Source organism: Ambystoma mexicanum, chromosome 8, assembly GCF_040938575.1.
Source record: "Ambystoma mexicanum isolate Mex_15411 chromosome 8, UKY_AmexF1_1, whole genome shotgun sequence".
Taxonomy (NCBI): Eukaryota; Metazoa; Chordata; class Amphibia; order Caudata; family Ambystomatidae; genus Ambystoma; species Ambystoma mexicanum.
The window spans coordinates 1,279,919,955-1,279,939,020 of NC_090929.1; positions in this window are offsets into that span (position 1 = coordinate 1,279,919,955).

Below are 19,066 nucleotides of genomic sequence, written 5' to 3' on the forward strand. Positions count from 1 at the left end.
CGTGTGCCCATGTTTAAAAGGTACGTGTAGAACGCCATTTCCTTGTACGAGCTTTTCGTGGAGAGCGAGTGGGTGAAATCTGTACTTCTTGTCGGTTCACACGCGATTTACTTCACAGCGTTCCAAGTTCGTACTCCCTGTTACCTCTGACAGCTTTTTCTCTTCTTGTCTTTTTCCTGGGCCTGTTTCCTCAAACAGCGTTCACTTCTCCTGTTGTCCTGTCTCCTCAGACAGCATACAATTCTTCTAATGGCGGGGGTGTTGCCAACGCGCACACGCGTGTATTTTTCATGCGATTTTTCCTGGCAGACGGTGAGTCGCACACGTATTTGACATCTGTGCTTGCCCCGTGTGTTGCCTACCCCTTCAGAGGTCAGTCTAGGCTGCGTGTGACACTCATACATTCATTTTTGTGTTTCTGGGTGCCACAGCATAGTGCAGGTTTATTTTTCCACGCACGTGGTCTAGGAGGGGTTGTGTGCACATTATCTCCCTTTTTCGGGGTGCCTGTGTGTTGCGTGACCCGTCATCTTCCCCCGGGGTCACATACAGTCTTGCTAGAGCACTAGGGTATGAATTCCATCTAGTACCCTACCCCTTTGTCCCCCAATTGCCCAGGACAATAGTTTACTGCAACTCACATACGCACAACAACATCAGTGCCATGGTTGGGAGGCGAGCACGCGGTAAGGGTGGCAAAGTAGGCGAGCCACAAGAGGTGGCCGTGGTGGATACGGTAGGGGATGTGGCCGGGACTTGCAAAGTACCCCTATCCCCCCATGTGTGGGTGACCAGTCAGGGACACCCATGGCCCACCCCCAGGTTGAGGGTAACGTGGCTGACACCATCCCTGCTCAGCCCTTGTTGGACCAGCCCATTGTGACACCAGACCTGGCACATGGTGACTCCATGGCTGACTTCCAGGTCAGCAGGTCTAGGCCACGTGTGGCGGTGCACATTGGTGTCACCAGCCCACGTAGTACAGGGGCAGCTATGAGTAGGCAGGGTGGGGAGGCTGCAGGGGCAGCTGTGGCTCCATCCACCCCAGCTCTGAGTCTCTCAGCCAGGACATTGTCGGTCCTAGTCCATCCTGCTGACGTTCCCCCTGACTACATCACACTTCAGCTAATGCCTGCACCAAGTCCCTTGGTGAGTGTTCATTCCCACACTCCTAGTTCTCTAGTGTCCAGAGCGGCGTAGGACACTCAGTATCACCACCACCTTCCAAGCGGAAGAGGAAGAGTGCTCGTCCAGTACAGGCTGATGCCCCAGACACGGCTACACAGTCCGGCCCACCAAGGAAGCCCAGCTTCAATCAGGCCGAACTTGATGCACTTGTGGAGTATGTGTCCGCACATGACAGCGAAATGGTGATTACTGCAGGATGCAAGACCACACCTGCACAACGTCAGGCACACTGGCAGACCATCGCAGACCTCATAAGTGCCCTTGGATTTGTGAGGCGCACAGCTAATGATTGCTACAAGCGCTGGAATGACCTGAAGCGCAGGGCAAAGAAAAAGCTGGCCTCAAGTCATGCCGCAACTCTAGTGACTGGAGGTGGGTCTCCAGCAGAGGACATAGAACTCACTCCACATGAGTATGTTGCTGGGACCTACGTCACAGAGGAACAGATCCAAGGCGTGGGAGACCTGCTAGATTACGAGGCATTGTCCGGTGAGTGCACATGCATGTGTGTGTCATCCATGTGCATGGTGTGTGTGTGAGTGCTTCTGATTGAGTGCCAGGTGAGGGGGTGTGTGCCTGAGTGGATTGGGTCACCCATGTGCTTCATCCAATACATTCTGGCACCAGGATTTGGGTGTTGCAGTATCCCTTCTGGCAACAGTAGACATTCAGCCCAACCTCACGCCAGTTGCCCTTGAAGTGTCATCTTGCCACAACATAGTTGCATATTATTCTGTGTTCATTCAGGCATATTGTCGGCATTCCACAACTTTCACTAGGCATTTCTCAGTCCTATTGTCACATGTGTGACATGGCTAGGGTACATGCCATCTGTGTGATGGCATGTGTCATGTATGTGTATTGGACATGCCAATCACAGGCCAATGTGTGATGGCACTGCTAGCCAGCATGCAGCAAATTTGTTGGTCTTCCATCTTGGTGTCATCAATGTGTGCCATTTGCCTCCCCTTCATACGCAGTGACAGTGCATGCATGGGAGGGTTATAGTCATGTGGGACATGTGTCAATGAAGTACTGTTTCTTTTGCTTCTCAGCCCTAATTGTGTGCCATGGTGCTAATGCCTGTTCCCATTTCTTTTCTTTCATGTCTTTGCAGGGGATGACGCACTTGATACTGCTGGGGTTGTGGAGATGGTGCAGACCCAGGAGGGGTCCCAGGCCCGACCGGGCACCAGTGAGGGACGTGGTGTGGTGGTGGGTGAGAACCCACACTTGCTACAGACCATCATCTCAAGGGGTGTCTCTGGGTGCACCTCTCTCGAGCTCTATTCAGGTGTCGATTTGGATGATGAGACCTATGTGCCGTCACAGGTAAGTGTTTCTGGGAGGGATTCTGTACTGTCCAACCCACCTGCACCAGGGGTAGAACCCTCAGTGGGGATGTCAGTGTTGGTAGGTCCGCCTTTGGTGGTTACGGATGCAGGGTCACACTCCGCTACATCTGATCCTGTTCCTGGGCCAGCAGATCAGAGGGGGAATGGAGTCCTGCAGCCTCAGGCAGTGCCGGCACAGCAAGGCGGAGTTCGCCTTGCCCCAGACAGGTGTGGTGACCGCCGAAGCGGTGGCTGTACGCCACCTGGCAATACCGCATGGGAGCAATCCATATACGGTATGGCAAACCAACAGGCAGCATCATCTGAGATGATGGCTCAGGCCATGGATAGGGTGGCCACTTCCATTGTCCCCCAAGAAAGGCTGATTGAACAACTACAGCAGGCAACAGACTCCATTTGCCAGTCACACAGGGAGGACATGTTGGCGTCCAACAGGGACAGGCGGGCGGCACTGGAGACTCTGCGGGAAGCCATTTCTATTGAGTCCCAGGGCCACAGGGAAGCCCTGAGGGTGGAACTCCGTCAGCTCAGGGTAACTCTGGTTGAGCTTGAGGCTTCAGCTAACACGAGGACAGAACAGCAGCTGGAGCGGCTCACACATACGCTCTCAGCTGAGATGCAGGCAACTAGGGAGGAGGTCCGGGCATCCCATGAGTTGTTGCATGGGGACCTCCGCATGATTATCCTCCAGAACCAGACCTTCCACACCCGCATGCTTGCTGCCATGGAGGACCAGACTAGGGCTTTGCGTGGGCTGCCTCCCATAGTGCCACCACCTCCTGATGCAGCTGCAGAGGGTGAGGAGAGAACAGCAGCGATTCTCCCACAATAGGGTAGCCGTGCAGGCCATGAGCCCCTAGATGTGTTTTTTTTCCGCAAGATCCACACAGGTGGGTTTTGGTGTGCACCCTGTCCTTGGACCTCCTGGGTGGCCTCCCCCACCCCTCCCTGGCCCATTCATGGCCATTTTTGATTTTTGATTTTTTTTGATTTTTGATTTTTTTTGATTTTTGATTTTTTGGACAGTGTGTTGCCTTGTGTGGCTCCTGTGGGCATACGCTGTATTGTGGCTGGGCACATGCAGGCTTGTCCTGAATTTGGGTCAGATGCTTGGGTTTGTGTGACACACACCCCTCCTGCTTCCCGTTTCCATGGGCTTGCAAAGGGTGTGCCCAAGGGACATTGACTTACACAGTGACGTTGGACTCCCATTTGATGTGTGGGCAGTCTGTAGTCAATACTGTGTGTACATTCCTAGTGCATATTGTTGTTGTATTGTACACTGCATGGTGTATTGAAATGTTCCTCTGCATCCATCTCATTCTCCTAATTTGCAGGTACATTTCTCATGTCTTCACAAGGCGGTCTACTTTGGAAATGGAGTCCATGTTGTAAGCAGTGTACCTACACTTTTGCGTGGCGCTAACACTGTACAGTTGGAAGTGTTCCAAGTGCTGGCATTATCAGGTAGTGAGGCTACCAATTTTTAAAGTCTGTACTGTCATGTTTATGGTCGGTTGGAGGTTGTGTAGGTGATTAGTATTATTGGTAAATATTTGGTAATGTGTGTTGTTGGTCCTGCATTACTGTGAGCATTTCATGTGTAGCCAGTTTCCATTAGGGACACTGTAGTTGGTGACACTTGTGTCATGTTGTGGGGATTTATTTGTTTGCTCTCACATGTGCTGACATGGCACTGTTCTCATGTTGTATTTTGCAAGTGGGTATTCATTTTTGCAGCATAGAAGTGTGTCTTTTGATGACACTACATTGGTGGTGTTTGTGTAGGTAGGGATGCACACATTGTGACACTTCCAGGTGAAAAATCTAAGGCTGCTATGGTTCTGACAGTTGACTGTCCCTTAATTCATCAGAATTGTCAGATTGAGTCATCACTGATTGTCAGATGGTATGTGCCAGGGCTGTGTGCACTCCACACGGGTGTGATTTCTATGTGAAGTAATTAGCCACCAGCTGTGTACGGGCTGCCTCACCCCGTGCCCTTTCCCCTCCCATGCGCAGTGGGCATGCATGTGGTTGGGGATGTGGGGGCACCACCATGTCCACAGCCAGGCCTCGGCGTGTTGCAACATTGTGCAGGACAGATGTTGCCACTATGATCCTGCACACTACTGGGGGAGCGTATAACAGCTGCCCGCCAGAACGGTCAAGGGAGCAAAAGCGTGACTTGAGCACTCCGAATGTGCGCTCCACTATGCCCCGGGTTGCAATATAGGCTGTGTTGTATCTTACCTCGGGAGGCGTGATGGGGTTCCGAATTGGCGTCATCATGTGGGTGCTCAGAGGGTAGGCACTGTCCCCTGGGGAGGTGGTGATGGGGATCATTAGTGGGGTAGTGACATTACTCTGTATCTGTCATGCATGCATGTGCTGTTGCATTTATACTCACCAAGCAGCCATGCATCGCCATGCCGCCCAGCTTCCATGTCCCGGTTTAGGATTGACATCCTGTAAATGAAGCTGTCGTGGGTGGACCCTGGATAGTTGGCAAATACTGAGGTGATGATTCCCTTGGCATCACATACTACCTGGACGTTGATGGAATGCCAGTGCTTGCGGTTTCTATAGATGTGCTCAGATTCCCTGGGGGGACGTAGAGCCACATGGGTGCAATCAATGGCACCTAGCACTTTGGGGAATTGTGCCACCCTGTAGAAATCCTGGCTGACAGCTGTTAGGGAGAATTCTCTGTTTAGGCTGAATTCCCTAACCTAGTGAGTCCCCCAGCAGCTTTGCTGGATTTCTGGAGTTTGTTTTTTCCATCCTGCCAAGAGTGAGACTCTTTTCCTCCCACTCTTGGACATGAATGTGTGTAATTCCTTTGAATGTCAATGTGTTCTATGGGCTATGGGGTCTTTTACTCCATAGGGTCTCATATTTTTTTCTATGTGTGTTACACCGCACCCTACGTGCCGTAACACTGGGGCGTCCTAGCGGACCTCCACCATAGACTCCATAGACCCCCGGGCATGTAAAGTCACCATTGGCTTTACTAGACCTAAATTTACTAACAGAGCTAGCACAAACCATCTTATTGTGGACGTGCTAGTAGGGGTAATTCGATTACTCCTGGGTCTGTTACTCGAGGGGGCACTGTCCCGTCCCCCCTCGTCGAGTTTTGGCTGGTGGCAGTGGAAACTACTTGTTATGCTCGACCCCGAACATAACCCTATGGGATTCATCCCATTGTTGGAGATTGATACTTTTCCTCATTAATCTCTAACGTACCACCGGTCCACTTATCTTAAATAAGTTTATCGGATGGTACTTTCTGCCCGAACTCGGTTTTTAAAATGGCGTCTGTGTTCATCTCTGTGACTCCTAAACCAAAGGTTGAGCCCTTTGTTCCACTTTTGGCGGGCCTCTGTACAGAGACCCTCCAAAGTGGTGCCATTCTGTCTGGGTTACCATAGGGATGTGGGAGGGGGTTTAGGCACCCTGGACCGAGTTGCCTTGCCAACTCCGGTCGCACTCTGGAGTGATTGGCCCAAGTGGTGAGCCTCCCTGCGCACCACTTAGCAAGTGTTGATTGACAGCTAGGCTGAATGAATGGGGGGTTCTGCATAAAAGCAGGGCTTGTGGGACTGGATCTTCAGAAGTTGCCACAGGACCTAAGAATCCGACGAGGGTAACGCTGAGTGGACCTGCAACGACGACACCTCCGGTGGAGCCCTGCTGAACCGACTCACCACTTCCCGACGACAGAGGAGATCTCCCTGCCGGACAGTCTCTTCCCCTGACTGGTGAGAACAACCAGTCCCCTTTGCTTTTTCTTCGCCTCAGGACGCAGTGGTCGAATTGCCTGTGCAGAGCACCCCAGCAACCGGATAGCCACTACCCCTGTACCACGACCAAAAGGTGGTGCCTTGTGACGGAGCCCTCCGCGGCTGGTCTCTTCCCTGGTGGTGCACCGGACTTCACTTTTCTTCAACGACGAGATCATCTCTACTCTTGGCAAAGACCTGACGTGCATCCACCACCAGGAACAACTGCCCCCGCCGGAGCTGTCTCTCCACAAACAAGGTACCGTGTCCGCCTGGCTTCCCTTTCGATCGGTTTGAGTGAGGTGTCTTAATCCTCTCCTTTCCGTTGGGTCGCCTCCAAGCTTTCTCACGTATTGTTCTGAACTGGTTCAATCTGCCGATAACAATTTGCTACAAAGACTCGAACGCATTTCCACTAGAGACTTTTTGGGACATACCGCCTTGCCTCTCTCCGAGTGGGCCTGGCCTCTGAACTTTATGATCTATTGTGGTTCTTGCCTTCTTGCCTTGCATTTTTCCCGTGAAGTATTGAACTGTGTTGATTTCGTAACCTGCTTATTTTTCTCTCCCGTCCTAACTAATATTAGAGTGTCATCTAGGTTGAGGCATATACCTCTGTCTGAAAATAAGTGATACTGGTAGAACCTAGATTTGTCGAAATATTATTAGGGGGATTGATTGTTTCTTCTTCGTAGAGTAATTGTAATTGAAGTGTTTGCCGTGATAGTGCCATAGTATTTTCGATAGATGTTCCGTTATAAATAAATACTTTAATATCTTTACACTGTAGCCTCGTTGTGTGTTTGCTGGTCTTACTGTGAAGAATTGCCCTATATTGTATACTCCAAATACTGCTTAACTCTTCTTGAGAGAAGTCTGACTGCTCAGCCACAGCTTCCAAGTGAATCTGTGTGGTACAGACTGCTACCTAGTGGGTTTACTGCCAAACACCTGTATTCCTAAATCTTTTGCAGTGGTCCCAGAGGGAACTGCACAGGTTTCCGCCTAACACTGGTGTACAGCGGTGGGATTTGTATCGAGTATACAGTTTAGAGTGCTTTTCGACACTTTAGGATAACTAACCACGAAGCTTAGCACTAAGAAAGCAACTTTCAAAAACATGTCTACGATGGAAACTTACAGTCAAGAATCCTTGTCGGGTGAAAATACTGAGAGTTTGCGAGCTCTCTGTAGGCAAGAGAATCTTTCTGTAAGAGGCAAGAAGTTAGAACTAATAGAGAGATTGCTGGCGAACCAAAGTCTGGGTACTGGTTCAGAGGAACCAAGTTCTCCAGCAACTGTAGATAACACTGATGGTGTTGATCTGAATCGTAATTCTGATGATAGCGATGAAGAGGCTGACGAGGACGGAGAGGCTAACAAAACTGTCTCCCCTGCTCCTCTACCTGCCTTACCAGCTGTACCTACGGGGCCCATACCAGGTCCCACAAGTAACCCTGCTTATTTTGAACTTGAAAAAATTAAGCTCGAATTAGAATACAAACGGTTCTTGGCTCAATCTGAATGAAACCAAGAGCTCGAGTTCAGACGGATGAATGCCCAGGCTGAGCAGAAGCAAGCTCAGTTAAGACTCAGGGAAATAGAACTTAATTACGAGTTAGAAATGAAAAAGTTGTCTATGGAAAATGCTTCTCTCTCCTCTGGTTGCTCTAGGAGCTCCAGTCCCAAAAGACCCCGGATGCCGAAGGAATTAGTGGGTATGTATGAACCGAGATTGGATGTGTTGGATTGGTTAAAACTGTTTGAGTACAATCATGGGCTCCAGGACATCACCGGGAATGATTTACTTCCCTGGTTGTTCTCTAGGCTCCCTCCTGTTGCGACTGATGTGGTAATGGAGTTGGGGGAGGCGGATAAAACGGATTACAAAAGTGTGAAACTAGCTTTGATAGCTAGATTCGGGAAGACCCCTTGCCAGTATCTTAAGAGGTTTAGAACCCTCAAAAAGCATGATGGTACCCCTTGCGCTACCTGGGTGAGTGAAGGGTTGAAAAACTTAGAGGGATGGATTAAGGGTTACAAAGTGAACACTTATGAGGGTATGAATAATCTTTTTATGTTGGAGTCGATTTATGATGCCTGTTCTCCTGAGCTCAAACAGCACTTGGCTGATTCGAAGGAATTGGATTCCCGGACGCTAGCTAGGGCTGCTGATTTATGGGTTGCCAACAGGGCTACTCATAAGGATTCTGGGGCAACTCAGAAAAAGGATGAGGGAAAACAGCCTAAAAAAGACTCAAAATAGAATTCGAATAGCTCAAATTCCCCAGAGGGCCCCAAACAAAATAACCAGGGTAAACCCCAGGGAAAACCACAACCGACTAGTGTACCTCCTGGCCACAAACCAGAAGGAGGTCAGAACAAGCCACCATTCCAGAGAGCATTTGGAACATGCTATCTCTGTGGGGCAACTGACCATATCAAAGGAGATCCAAAATGTAAGGGTAAACCTACTGGGATCAGCACAGTCTCCTTAGCCTTCACTCCTGAGGAGGAAGTCCAAATGACTAGTGCGCACTTTGAAGTCTTTGCTGAAGAACCTTGGGTTCTTCAAGCAAGTGTATCAGTAGAGTCGATGGACCTGGTTAGTAATTAGAATAGGAGTGTGTACGACTCTATACCAGAAAACTCTAAACGTTATTATGTGGACAGTGTTCTTGTCAATGGCCAGGATACTCCTGCCAGGCGAGACTCTGGGGCCAGCAGAACAGTAGTGGACGAAAGATTTTTCAGGCTAAGGCACCCAAAGGTACCGTTAAGATGTCTGGTGGAGGCCCTGTCCAAATGGTTCCAATTCTACCAGCCCTCATTCAGTGTAATGACATGACAGTGTTGATTCCTGTCAGTGTTCAGACTGAGGTGCCTGGGAGAGTCCTGTTGGGGAATGATCTAAAACTGTAGGAGTAGTATCCAGTACCCCCAGGCCTCCCAGTATGGAGACCCAGAACCAAACCAAATTGGCTAGAGAGGCCACCTTAAGGAGCCACTCTAAGCCTGTGGGGACCTCTACTGAGAACCCCACTCCAAGCCCTGGTGTTGGTAAGTTGACCTCTGACCCAGGCAAATTTCAGGCTAACATGTTAGGGAAATGGGAGCCCCAAGCAAGTTCCATCATTGTTCCCCCAGTTGTAGAGTCTGTGACTCCCCCTGCTTCTAAGGAAGAGGGGGATAGACCTAATGGAACCCTAACTAGGCCTAAGAGAACTGGTAATTCTCAGTGCTGGTGGAAAACCAGAAAAGAAAAGTCTAAGGCCAAAAACCTTCAGACTGCTGGACCTTCCCCAGAAGACTCCAACCCAATTCCTAGACTTATGGGGGAAACTCCTAAAGTAGGTAAGGTAAGATCTCAGAGGAAGGAGAAGCATGTACCTTGCTTGTCTCCATCCCCTCCAACCAAGAGGCCTAAAACTCAACCTTCTCTCAACAGAGGGATAGGGAAGACCTCTGGAGGCCCCTCTAGATCTAAGGGAATCCTTTATAAGGACCCCCTGAAAAAGCCTAACAAAGGTTCAGAAGTTGTAACAACTTCTGAGGGACTGGTCAACCAGATCCCCTATAAACTTAAAAAGACGGATGTTCCTAGGAAGGTTTGTAGGTCATATAGCTTACAAATGAAAACCTGAAAACCCATTGAACATAGGTCAAGATGTCACCAACAAAATGCTGATGGTCTCTCTAGGATGTATGTCATCGACTAGAGGTATGAGATTCATCCAGGAGTGGATTAAATCCTCCTGTCCCTTAGTCTGGGGGGGGGGGGCGAGTGTGAGGGAGAATTCTCTGTTTAGGCTGAATTTCCTAACCTAGTGAGTCCCCAGCAGCTTTGCTGGATTTCAGGAGTTTGTTTTTTCCATCCTGGCAAGAGTGAGACTCTTTTCCTCCCACTCTTGGACATGAATGTGTGTAATTCCTTTGAATGTCAATGTGTTCTATGGGCTATGGGGTCTTTTACTCCATAGGGTCTCATATGTTTTTCTATGTGTGTTACACCGCACCCTACGTGCCGTAACACTGGGGCATCCTAGCGGACCTCCACCATAGACTCCATACCCGGGGACTGACTACTGTCCCCCCGGGCATGTAAAGTCACCATTGGCTTTACTAGACCTAAATTTACTAACAGAGCTAGTACAAACCATCTTATTGTGGACATGCTAGTAGGGGTAATTCGATTACTCCTGGGTCTGTTACTCGAGGGGGCACTGTCCCGTCCCCCCTCGTCGAGTTTTGGCTGGTGGCAGTGGAAACTACTTGTTATGTTCGACCCCGAACATAACCCTATGGGATTTGTCCCATTGTTGGAGATTGATACTTTTCCTCGTTAATCTCTAACGTACCACCAGTCCACTTATCTTAAATAAGTTTATCGGATGGTACTTTCTGCCCGAACTCGGTTTTTAAAATGGCGTCTGTGTTCATCTCTGTGACTCCTAAACCAAAGGTTGAGCCCTTTGTTCCACTTTTGGCGGGCCTCTGTACAGAGACCCTCCAAAGTGGTGCCATTCTGTCTGGGTTACCACAGGGGTGTGGGAGCGGGTTTAGGTACCCTGGACCGAGTTGCCTTGCCAACTCCGGTTGCACTCTGGAGTGATTGGCCCAAGTGGTGAGCCTCCCCGCGCACGACTTAGCAAGTGTTGATTGACAGCTAGGCTGAATGAATGGGGGTTTTCTGCATAAAAGCAGGGCTTTTGGGACTGGATCTTCAGAAGTCGCTACAGGACCTAAGAATCCGACGAGGGTAATGCTGAGCCGACCTGCGACGATGACACCTCCGGTGGAGCCCCGCTGAACCGACTCACCACTTCCCGACGACAGAGGAGATCTCCCTGCCAGAGAGTCTCTTCCCCTGACTGGTGGGAACAACCAGTCCCCTTTGCTTTTTCTTTGCCTCAGGACGCAGTGGTCGAATTGCCCGTGCAGAGCACCCCGGCAACCGGATAGCCACTACCCCTGTACCGCGACCAAAAGGTGGTGCCTTGTGACGGAGCACTCCGCGGCTGGTCTCTTCCCTGGTGGTGCACCGGACTTCACTTTTCTTCGACGACGAGATCATCTCTACTCTTGGCAAAGACCCGACGTGCATCCACCACCAGGAACAACTGCCCCTGCCGGAGCCGTCTCTCCACAAACAAGGTACCGTGTCCGCCTGGCTTCCCTTTCGATCGGTTCGAGTGAGGTGTCTTAATCCTCTCCTTTCCGTTGGGTCGCCTCCAAGCTTTCTCACGTATTGTACTGAACTGGTTCAATCTGCCGATAACAATTTGCTACAAAGACTCGAACGCATTTTCACTAGAGACTTTTTGGGACATATCGCCTTGCCTCTCTCCGAGTGGGCCTGGCCTCTGACCTTTATGATCTATTGTGGTTCTTGCCTTCTTGCCTTGCATTTTTCCCGTGAAGTATTGAACTGTGTTGATTTCGTAATCTGCTTATTTTTCTCTCCCGTCCTAACTAATATTAGAGTGCAATCTAGGTTGAGGCATATACCTCTGTCTGAAAATAAGTGATGCTGGTAGAACCTAGACTTGTCGAAATATTATTAGGGGGATTGATCGTTTCTTCTTCGTAGAGTAATTGTAATTGAAGTGATTGCCGTGATAGTGCCATAGTGTTTTCGATAGATGTTCCGTTATAAATAAATACCTTAATATCTTTACACTTAAGCCTCGTTGCGTGTTTGCTGGTCTTACTGTGAAGAATTGCCCTATATTGTATACTCCACATATTGATATATCAGCAGGGTACGTGTGAGAGTGGGGTACGCGTGAACTTCCACACGCGACTGGGCCTGTGAGAGTGGGGTACGTGTAGTCCTGGGTGGGCGGGAATATTTACTTGTGACTGGGCCTGGGAGAGCGTGTCACCTGTATTCCTGGGGTGGGCGGGAAGATTTACATGGTCGCCTACAACGCGCAAAAAAAAAAGGTCCAATCCGGAAACATGGTGCACGTCCCGCACAGCGTAAAAGAGTGCGCAAACAACAAACAAGCTCAGACGCAAGGATGAATATACCGTTCCTAGCAGCAGTGGCCGTGGGATACCGCAGGAGGAGGAGGAGGATAGTCAGGGCCAGAATCTTCACACCCAGACCAGCCTATTTGGTATACCTGATGACCAGTTGTATGGGAGGTACAGGTTTCCACCCCACACAATACTCGACCTGGTCAGTGAGTGGGAGGATGACCTCACATCACCCACCCTGTGCTCCCAAGCACTCAGCCCCCTGGAGAAGGTCCTCAATGTACTGCACTTCTTGGCTACAGGATCATTTCAGCGGACAAGTGCCATAGTGGGGGGGGGTGTCACAGGCCATGCAGTCACGGTGCCTACACCAGGTGTTGGCCATCATCACTGCACGCCCATCAGTCCGCAGGCACATATACCTGCCCAGAACACCTGCAGAAAGGCAGGCTGTTGTTAGGCGGAAACCTGTGCAGTTCCCTCTGGGACCACTGCAAAAGATTTAGGCCTACAGGTTTTTGGCAGTAAACCCACTTGGTAGCAGTCTGTACCACACAGATTCACTTGGTAGCTGTGGCTGAGCAGTCAGACTTCCCTCAAGAAGAGTTAGGCAGTATGTGGAGTATACAAAATAGGGCAATTTACACAGTAGAACAAGCAGACACAGAACAGAGCTTGGGTGTAAAGATCTATAGTTATTCATTTATAAAAACACATCTATGAAAAACACAATGGCACTAATACGGTAAAAAACTTCAGTCACAATTACTATAAGTATCTCACTCCTCTAACAATAGTTCGACAAGTCTAGGTTCAACGGCACCACTTATTTGCAGACAGAGGTGAATGCTTTAACCTAGATGGCACTCTAGTATTCGTTAGGACGGGAGAGAAAAAGCAGGGTATGAAATCAACTCGGTACCAACACTTTTACGAACAAATGCAAGGCAAGTAAGGCAGGGTCTACTGTAGATCGCAAAGTTCAGAGGCCAGGCCCACTCGGAGAGAGGCAAGGCGATATGTCCCAAAAAGTATCACAGTGGAAATGCACTTCGAGTCTTTGTCGCAAATTGTCACAGAAAGATTGGACCACTTCAGAACAGAAAGTTTAGAAGGCTTGGAGGTGACCCAATGGAGAGGCAAGGATTAAGACACCTCACGCTAACCGTCACAAGGGAAGTCAGGCGGACACGGTACCTTGTATGTGGAGAGACAGCTCCGGCGGGGGCAGTTGTTCCTGGTGGTGGATGCAAGTCGGGGCTTTGACAAGAGAAGAGATGCTCTCGTCGTCGAAGGAAAGTTGAAGATCGTTGCACCACCAGGGAAGAGACCAGCCACGGAGTGCTCCATCACAAGGCACCACCTTTTGGTCGCGGTACGGGTTAGTGGCTATCCGGTTGCCGGGGTGCTCAGCACGGGCAATTCGACCACTACGCCCTGGAAGCGAAGAAAAAGCAAAGGGACTGGTTGTTCCCACCAGTCAAGGGAAGAAGACTCTCCAGCCGGGAGATCTCCTCTGTCGTTGGGAATTGGTGAGACGGTTCAGCAGGGCTCCACCGGAGGTGTCGTCGTTGCAGGTCGGCTCAGCTTTACCCTCGTCGGATTCTTAGGTCCTGTGGCGACTTCTGAAGATCCAGTCCCAAAAGCCCTGCTTTTATGCAAAAAAACCCCATTCATTCAGCCTAGCTGTCAATGAAAACACGCTAAGTGGTGAGCGGGTGGCTCACCACTTGGGCCAATCACACCAGAGTGCGACTTGAGTTGGCAAGGCAACTCAGTCCAGGATGCCTAAACCCCCTCCGACACCCCCTGTGGTACCCAGACAGAATGACACCACTTTGGAGGGCTTCTGTGTAGAAGCCTGCCAAAAGTGGAATAAAGGGCTCAACCTTTGGTTCGGCGTTACAGAGACGAACACAGACGCCATTTTAAAAACCGAGTTCTGTCAGAAAATACCAACCGATAGATTTATTTAAGACAAATAAACCGGTGGTACGTTAGAGACTAACGAGAAAAAGTATTAACCTCCAACAATGGGAAGAATCCCATAGGGTTATATTCGGGGTCGAATATAACATGTAGTTTCCACTGCCACCAGCCAAAACTCGACGAGGGGAGATGGGACAGTGCCCCCTCGAATAACAGACCCTGGGGTAATCGAATTACCCCTACCAGTACGTCCACAATAGGATGGTTTGTACTAGTTCTGTTAGTACATTTTAGGTCTAGTAAAGCCAATGGTGACTTTACATCCCCTGGGAGACAGTAGTCAGGCCCAGGGTATGGAGTCTATGGTGGGGATCCTCTAGGATGCCCCAGTGTTACGGCATGGAGGGTGCGGTGTAACACACATAGTAAAACATATGAGACCCTATGGAGTAAAAGACCCCATAGCCCATAGAACACATTGACATTCAAAGGAATTAACCACATTCACGTCCAAGAGTGGGAGAAAAGAGTCTCACTCTTGGCAGGATGGAAAAAAGACAAACTCCAGAAATCTAGCAAAGCTGCTGGGGGACTCACTAGGTTAGGAAATTCAGCCTAAACAGAGAATACTCCCTAACACTCGCCCCCCCCCCAGACTAAGAGACAGGAGGATTTAATCCACTCCTGGATGAATCTCATACCTCTAGTCGATGACATACATCCTAGAGAGACCATCAGCATTTTGGTGGTGACACCCTGACCTGTGCTCAATGGTGAAATCAAACCCTTGCAGGCAGATCGACCATCTCAGTAGTTTTGGGTTTTCCCCTTTCATTTGCATTAACCATCTCAAGGGTTGGTGGTCAGTCTGAATGACAAAAGTAGAACCATACAAGTATGGCCTAAACTTCTTCAGAGCCCACACAATAGCAAAGCACTCTCTTTCGATTGTTGCCCACCTTGTTTCAGGATCCTTCAGCTTGCGGCCGATGAAGCAAACGGGGTGCTCCCTACCTTTCCCATCCAGTTGACTGAGTACGGCACCTATTCCTACATTAGAAGCATCTGTCTGCACAATGAAAGTTTGGTGGTAATCAGGAGCTCGGAGTACTGGGGCTTGGCAAAGAGCCTTTTTCAGGTTTTCAAAAGCCTGATTGCACTCCTCGTTCCATCTAACCTTTTTAGGAAATTTGGGAGAGGAGATGACATTCAGAGGAGAAGCTATGGTCCCATAGTTCTCAATGAAATTCCTGTAATACCCAGTGAGGCCTAGGAAGGCTCTCACTCGGGTCTGAGTAGTAGGTGTTGTCCAATTTTGCACAGCTTCAATCTTACTGAGCAAAGGCCTTATTTCTCCACCTCCTACCTCATGTCCAAGATAGACTACCTTACTCTGTCCAATTTGGCATTTACTCGCCTTTATGGTCAGATTGGCTCATCCAAGAGCCTGCAAAACATCTCTCAGGTGGGTTACATGTTCTTCCCAGGAATTGCTGAACACTGCTATGTCATCCAAGTATGCCATGCAGAAGTCCTCCATCCCATTCAGAACCTGGTTTACCATCCGTTGAAATGTAGCAGGTGCATTTTTCAATCCGAAAGGCATTACTTTAAACTGGTATAAGCCAACGGGGGTAGAAAATGTAGTTTTCTCCTTGGCATGGTCTGTCAGGGCTATTTGCCAATAGCCTGACGTCAAGTCAAATGTGCTGAGGAACTTGGCTGCGCCAAGTTTATCCACCAACTCATCTGTTCTTGGCAAAGGGTGGGCATCAGTCTTGGCAACTGCATTAAGAGCTCTATAATCCATGCAGAATCTAAGTTCTTTAGATCCGGCCTTTGGTACTAACACAACTGGGCTAGACCATGGACTAGTAGAGGGCTCTATTACCCCGAGATCAAGCAACTTGCTGACCTCACCTTTGATGTGGGTTCGTACGTTTTCTGACATTCGGTATCCTCTGCTTTTGACTGGCAGACAGTCACCAGTGAGTATGTCATTCTGGCCCCAAGGGGTCAAGCCTGGTGAAAGTGAGAACAGAGAGGCAAACTGATTTTACATAGATTTGCACTCTTCTTGTTGCTCAGGTGTCAGATTGGAGGAGAGATTTACTCCTTCAATTTTTTCATCTAAAGGTAAGCCTCTGAGGAGATCAGGAAGAGCTTCACTCTCTTCTTCTTCCTCTAATGATGCTAGAAGCAACGCTCCTACATCAGGCCTTGAGACATATCCTTTGAGTCGGTTGGTGTGGAAGCCTGTCGGAGCTTCCTTGGGATTGCCCAAGTCCACCAGATAGTTTACCTCCCCGAGTTTACCCACAACTCTGAAGGGTCCCATCCATTTGTCTTGCAAGGCCCTCTGCCTTGTTGGGATCATAACGAGAACTAGCTGGTCTTGAGTGAACTCAACCATGTTAGCCTTTTGATCATGCCAGTGCTTGACCAATGCTTGTCCAGCTTTCAAGTTATCACTTGCTTCCGTCATCATGTGCGACATTCTCCTCCGGAGACCTATCACGTAGTCAGTCACTATGACTGGCTTGGGGGAAGGAGCACTCTCCAACCCCTCCTTAATCAGGGCCAACGGACCTCTGACGGGATGACCATAGAGAAGCTCAAAGGGAGAATAACCTACTCCCTCCTGAGGGACTTCTCTATAAGCAAAGAGAAGGCATGTCAGTAGAAGGTCCCACTTTCGTTTAAGGGGTTCTTCTAAAGCACCTATCATGCTCTTCATGGTTCGGTTGAACCGTTCTACCAATCCTTTGGTTTGTGGGTGGTAAGCCGTTGAGAACATGTAAGTAACTCCACAGGTTTTCCACATGGCTTTCATGTAGTGGGACATAAAGTTTGACCCCCTGTCAGAGATTACTTCCTTAGGAAACCCGACCCTGGTAAAAATACCAAGGATGGCATTAGCCACAGCCAGAGCTGTAACAGTCCTCATAGGAATTGCCTCAGGGTACCTAGTAGCATGGTCTACTACAACAAGTATAAACCTGTTGCCTGAGGAGGTTGGAGGATCAAGGGGACCAACGATGTCAACCCTACTCTCTCAAATGGGACTCCCACAACTGGGAGAGGCACTAAAGGTGCCACATTCTTGGAGCCAACCTTACCAGAGGTCTGGCAGGTGTGGCAGCTCCTGCAGTGTTTTCCTACTTCGGCCCCCATCTTCGGCCAATAAAAGTAGAGAGAGAGCCTTTCCTTAGTCTTCTTGAAACTTAAGTGACCAGCCAAAGGAATCTCGTGGGCTAACTGCAAAAACTGTGGTCTGTTCTCTGGGGGTACTACCAGTCGTTTGTACTCTCCATGTGCAGACTCGGCCGGTTCACTGTAGAAGAGGCCATCTTCCCAGCGCAACCTGTATTTCCGAGGCTCTTGCCCTTCAGCCTGAGCTTCTGCCTGGTGGTGAAGACCTTCCAGAGTTGGACATTCTCTCTGTCCCTTACTGAAGTCTGCCCTGCTGGTTCCACCTTCTGCCAGTAAAGACTGCAGCTCAGGAAGGTCAACAGGATGCATATCTCCAATGAGTTCCTGGCCTTCCATTAGCTCTTCTTCAGAGTTTAATTCTACCACGCAGGGTTGTACCTCCCTCTCAGCCTCAGCTGGAGGGGGAGTTACGGGTGTAACTTTGGACAACCGCAGGGAAGTCCTTGTTGGCTGCACTGAAATGCTGGCTGCTGGTTTCGGTATAGAAGTCATAGGTTTCCCTTTTGCTTCTGGTTTCTTTGAGATAGCAGCTGACAATTCCAGTGGAGCAGGAGTGATATCTTTCTTCATCATCTCCTGAAGAGTACCTCTCATGGTTCTCTCCCTTGCAGGTCTGGTTAGCTCCTGTAACCATTTACTAGGAGGTCTGGGGGTATGAGACACAACTTCGAGAGTTTTTAAATAGTTACCCAACAGAACGCGTCCTGGTACCTCACTCTGTATGCTGACAGGTATCTTCACAGTCATGTCGTTACACTGGATGAGAACTGGTAATTGGGGAAGCATCTGCACAGGCCCTCCAGCTAACTTGGTGAGGCGTTTGGGTGCCTTAGCAACATCCTCAGCCTGAAAAAATGATTCATCCACCAACGTTATGCTGGCCCCAGTGTCCCTAATGGCAGGAGTCTCCTGACCATTCACCTGGACACTGTCCTTATAATACTCTTTAGTATTATCGGGGATGGAGTTATAGACATCTAAATTATGTTGTTCCCACAAACCCATAGACACTAAAGAAACACTGGCTGAGACTCCAATGGGTTCATCAGCTAGTAGTAGAAAGTTTCCACTTGCCATTTGGACTTCCTCCTCTGGAGCGAAGGCTAAGGAGACAAGCTGGACCCCTGAAGGTTTACCCTTGCATCTGGGATCTCCTTTCACATGGTCAGTAGAGCCACAAACAAAGCATTTACCGAATGCTTTCTGGAATGGTGGCTTGTTCTGGCCTCCTTCCGGTTTGGCACCAGACGGTATACTATTCTGCTGCAGTTTTCCTTGTGGCTTACCCTTCTGGTTTTGTTTGGGGCCCTCTTTGGAATTTGAGTTATTAGAATTCTCGTGTGAGTCTTTTTTAGGCTGTTTCCCTCATCCTTTTTTCTGAGTTGCCCCAGAATCCTTATGAGTAGCCCTGTTGGCAACCCACAAGTCAGCAGCCTTAGCTAGCTTCCTGGAATCCAATTCCTTCGAATCAGCCAAGTGCTGTTTGAGCTCAGGAGAACAGGCATCATAAATAGACTCCAACATAAAAAGATTCTTCATACCCTCATAAGTGTTCACCTTGTAACCCTTAATCCATCCCTCTAAGTTTTTCAACCCTTCACTCACCCAAGTAGC